Here is a 5856-nt window from a genome sequence, read left to right on the forward strand (position 1 = left end):
AGTGATTGTACCAAGAATTTATGGTGATTGGTAAATGAAAATTTGTTAAAAGGAAAGGAATCAAATTCATTTATCACCATAAATTTTTGAGGAGCTATTTGCTAAGAGTGATTTTTGTGCTTCCAAGTGATCTATGCATTTTTTGTTGAATATTTTCATGTTTTCATAAATCCTACTAACATGGCATCCTCTAGTAGAAAAAATAAGAAAGGATCTAAGATTTTGGTTTGAGGAGTTGATTAGAAGGCACTAGACTTCAAGTTGAGTTTGAAAATTGAAAAAATGCTTGATCCAACTAGAGCTCAATCATATATTCCACAAAAATTATTACTTGTTAATGATATTCATTCACATTTTCATTGATTGATACAATATATTAGAACCCTAGAGACAGATGAAACTATAGAAAAGTTATGTGTGAATGGTGCCTTGAAACCTGAACATCAATAGTTGGAGACCAAGGGTTTAACACACATTTTTCATATGCCACGAGAATTTCAAATAAAATGTATAAGGTTTATCCTTAGCCATATACATAATGGGCAGCTATGGTTAGAGAAGCCTATTCAAATAACAAATAAAATGATTCATCAAATCATAGGGCTCCTAATGTTGAACAAGGCAAAGACTACCAAAACCCTAAGTCAAGTAGAAATGGAAAGAAAAACACTTGTCAAGTGGGATGGAAGTGGCATAAAGATTAGCAGTGTGAATAACATAGAACTAAAATTTGGAATTCATGTGATAGCACATAAGATATATAGCTCTAGTCATCTTGAGAGTATCCCATGTGAGGTAGTTGATTTGGCTCTCAAGGTGGTGAAGAATAACATGACTTTTAAACTTGCTAAGCTAATGCTGATACAATTCAACAAGAACATGGAGAGCATCAGGACTTCAAAGAATAACCCATATAATTTTGGTTCACTCTTGACTTGTTTACTCTTCTTTATACAATTTTTTTTCCCTTCATAAGGTTTATTCATATGGAGAAAAGATGTATCAATACTATATTAGATTAATGAATATATAGCAAAGATGGGTGAGAAATTTGTCAGTATCATGGATAATTATTTTGATTCATTCAAGAAAAAGATGAATAGAAGATTCAAAATTCCTAAGAAACTTGTAGAAGATTACAAGGATGATGTTTGTTTCATGGTATACTATGATAAAGTGTACATTCAAGTAGTCAAAACTAGAGTGGTGTGGGTTAAGCCTCTAAGCTATGAGGTTAACATTGATGACACCAAGGATATCATTGAGGCATTGTTGAATGAACTTGTGGATCCTAAGGCCACATATTTTGGTACTTTTGATGAAGCCAAAGCTAGAATAGAACTTGAAATTAATATAGCAATTAGAAAAGGAAAGAAGAGGATAGAAAAACTAAGGAAAGAAAGTTCTACTCTCTTGTTGAAAAAAGGAAAAGAAGATGATGTGGAAGAAGATGATGTAGGAGATGAGATAGAAGAAACTAAATATAAAGAAGAAGAGCCAATCAAGAAGAAGGGTAAGGTTATCATAACCAAACCTACCAAATCATCGACTATAGTATTCACAAGAAGATCATTCAAATCAAGAAAGAAATTGAAATTAAGTGAAGAAGATGTAGATGATATTATTTCAAAAGACCCCCACCTACATTTTAGGAAAGATTAAAAGAGATTGATGTAGTAGTTGGCATGGAAAACTTCTAATCTCTCAAATATGAGACCAAAAAAGTAGATGAAAAGAAGTAAGTTGAAGACATGATAATGTCCAAATTAGGTAAATGGAAATACTCACTAAGATCAACTTGTACAAAAAATTCCCAATGAGCTTATGTAAAGAATCAAGTCTAGATGAGAAAATGCTAGGAAAACTGTAAAAGATATATTTGAATAGACTCTGAGGCAAATCATGTCAAGTCTTAGTGATAAAGAAATGAAAGAATCCATGAAGATAAATGAAGAAAAACTCACTCTAAAATTCAACACTTGCATGATATTGGTTAACGAAATTGAACACTTGGTGAAGATAACTACAACTACATGGAAGAATATCTACAAACTTCATCAAAAAAGTGATTTTATTATTCATGTTAGTGATATAGATGATGAAGAAGATATAGAAATAGATAATGTAAATCTAAATGATGAGGAGCAAGAATAGGAAGCTACCAAGGATTATCTCCCTAAGATATAGAGTATTAAGGAAACTAACTTAGAGAAGATTGTAGCAGTAATCATGGCCTCATTTCCACTCTCTCCAAGAAAAGATTTAATGCCATCAAGCTTAGAGAAAGCTTCTTCCAATTTGGTTGTGGTAACCACTACAACTCCATGCACCCAACCAATCTTTGTACCTATTTAGCTGAATTCCATATTGACTGAAGTGATCTGTACTTCATCTACTGAGTAGCTAGTGCTTCCTCCATCATTAGATTTGGCTATACAACAACTAGGTATTTATACTATCAGTTCAATATATAATTTTTTTGCTAGCCCTTCTATTTTTCCTATTGTTACAATTCCCAATATGCAAATAGTTAGTACAAAGATAGTTGAGAGAAAGCCTCAATTGAGTACTAAATTTTCAAGCAAGGACAAAGGTAAAGAAGAAAACATTGATCTTGATAAGGATATAGTTATCCCAAATTGGGATATCTCTACTCTAAATCCTAATCAAATTAACATCATAGATGGGCTATTGTAGAACCAAGCTAAGCAAAAAAAGCTTAGAGAAGAGAAAAGTAGAGAAAACCAAGTGCTTGAAGATGTAAACAACATACTTGTAGATGTACTAAGTATCAAGGTTGATAATACACAACCTATTTTTGTTCAGTTAGCAGATTTTTTAAAGAAATTCAATGAAGATCTCAACAGACAAGAGAAGTTTCTATAGAGAGTAGAGAAAAACTTTGAAAACAAAGTATTGAAGAAAGTTGCACAAAAAAATACAATATATGAAGTAGACTTATCTACTATTCTTAGCTCATTAGAAACCTCTCCAAATAATTTTACTTCATTATTTAGCAAGCTATGTGATACATCTATATTCACTTAGGAAATCAAAGATAAACTATCTAAGATAGAAGAAGGCAAGTGCACACCATTTGTCACTTGACCTGAGCTATGGTTTTACTCACTACTAAAAGATAAGTTTTCTTACTAATATGAAAGAAGAATTATTAAGGAAAGAAGCTAGGATTAGGGCCACACTTGTAGAAATCCAAGTAATCATTCTCTTAAACATGGATTCATTGTAGAAACACATTACACATGCCAAAACTCTCATCCATGATAATAAATTCTCCATAGCTGATCACATAATGGAGTTATTAGTAGGACTAAAAATTAGATTACATGAAAGAAAGGTGTTATAGGAAAATTGGGACAAGAAAATGGCATTAATTTTGAAGGTACATTCTAACTTCTTGTGACATTTTGGCATTACCATGTAACATACACCTTTAGCATTTATGTCAAACAAGGGGAGAATACAAGAAGATGAGATTAGATAAAAAGGGAGAGAATATGTGACATAAAGATATAAGATATCTAGTAAGTAAAATGTATATATGTATGGTGGAGCAACATAATATTATACATGTACATGTACAAAGAATCAAAAAACATTATTTACAAAAGAAATCTTTAAAAATATCAAAAATTGAGTATGTTACCAAGTTGATGATAAAGATGGAGACTAAAGATTGTTTTGAACTTGACATTTTGAGAATTCAATTTTTGATTGATAAGTATTTTTCTCACTAATACCAAAGGGGGAAATTGTTGACATTATGGTCAAGTTTGTTTATTAGTGACTCACAGTCAAATTCTTAGCAACTGCTGAGCTTACCTTGTAGTTTACAATGTTAACCACATAATTCAAGTTCTATGGTTGCTACCAATTTCTAGAATCAGTATTTAGTTTGCACCAAGTAGTATATACCAAGTTGATGTGTACTAGTGAAAACCAAGCTACATAGTGTTTACTGAGTTACATAGTACAAACAATGGTCTCTAGTGTTTACCGAGTTCACAACATCAGTGATGTAAATCAATTATTGACTGAGCCAAGAAGTGTCAACCAAGTGATTCAATTTATACCAAGCTCATAGTGTTAGTGTTGACTGAGCTATATAGCATCAACCAAGTGATTTAGTTTATATGTCAAGTTTCATAGTATTCCTAGAGTCACCAAAGTTGATCGAGTTTAGACTACTTGGAAGTGATTAGTATGAACTGAGCTTCTATGTCTACCAAGAGCATGACAATACCCAATGTTGACAATGGTTCCTGAGTATCAAAACCTCACCGAGTTTGTCTTCAAAAATTGAGTATTAGTAGTTGAGTTGGCTTTGTGTATTTTAGTGAAATTTGTATTGTAGCCAAATTTGATGAATTGTGGTTTGGATTGGTACTTACGTAATGTATTGTATCACATCCAAATATATAGATAAAGAAGAACATATGATGCAAATATAAGTAATAAGGCTACAAGAAGTATAAGGAGCAACAAAGATTTATCTATCACAACAAGGTGATCATTACACTTCAAAGGATTCTCAACCAGAAAATAAGAGTTACAAATTATAGATCAGCTACTAGTTCATCCTAATAGGTGGAATAGTTATATCCTTTCACAAGGTAGACTTAACATTCTTTTATAAATCTCTTTATTGAGTGTAGTACTAAAGCTTATGGGTATTATCCCCACTTGAGTTTACTTTCTATTTTGAAGGTTGTGTCAAAGTGTTATGAATTTTTTAATGCTTTTAATTGTTTATGCGTGCAATTAGTTTAGAATATGTATGAAGGATTAATTGGTGAAATGAGAATAAGTTTTATTGGTTCCTAATTCTACCTATTCTATACTATATTTCCAAAAAGTTTCATCAATATTGTTTAGTTCAATAATCTCCCTCCTTGGCATTTATGGAAAACCAATACAAAAAACTATACCAAAAAGAAATTTTATACCTTGTATTTGAAATCTCTCCCTCTATCAAATTGTGTGCCTTTATCTAATCTCTTCATTCAATATATTCTTAGTAAGCTCTTCATCTTTCTCTTATATCTCCCTCTTTACTTGACATCTCCCTCTTTGACAATAATGCCAAAGACTTGTCATCTATACATGTATATATAATCAATTCAAGTTCTCCCTCTGTCACCTTCCATGTGACTTTAAATATTTTGTTTCAGCTCTTTTCATACTTTATGAATATCCTAAAGTAGGATCCATCGCATCAATTTGTAAAATGTGTCATTTAACTTAGTTGATGTAGGGCATTACTCTTGCTCCTTAAGTACCTTTGGATAGTGGTATGACCCCTAGTTTACCTCTAAGATATTCATGTGCATCCTTAAGTAAAGCCTTTGTGAATATATTAGCTATCTATTCTTTTGTATTCACATATTACATTCTCACTTCTTTGTCTTGAAACAACTCTCTCAAGTAATAATACTTGATTGAAATGTGCTCTCTTCATATGTATCACAGGGTTCTTTGAGATGTTTAGAGAACTTGTATTATCATAGTAAAGTACCACAAGTTTAGTAACTTCCTCCTTCATTCCTTTGAGTAGTTATTTTATCCATACCACATTTGTGCAATTTACTACAACAACCACATATTCAGCTTCAACAGTAGATTTTGATATACAATTTTCTTTCTTCCTATTCTAGGTGACCAATCTCTTTCCTAAGAGAAATACTCCTCCACTTGTACTCTTTCTATTGTCAATGTTTCTAGCTCAATCAACATCTATATAGGTTCTTAGTTTAAACTTATCATTTTTCTTGTAGACCATAGTAGTTTATTCCTTTCAAGTATCTCATGATCCTTTTCACAACCATTAAATGATTC

The sequence above is a fragment of the Cupressus sempervirens genome, chromosome 6, assembly GCF_028749045.1.
Source record: "Cupressus sempervirens isolate cs-2001-9-10 chromosome 6, ASM2874904v1, whole genome shotgun sequence".
Taxonomy (NCBI): Eukaryota; Viridiplantae; Streptophyta; class Pinopsida; order Cupressales; family Cupressaceae; genus Cupressus; species Cupressus sempervirens.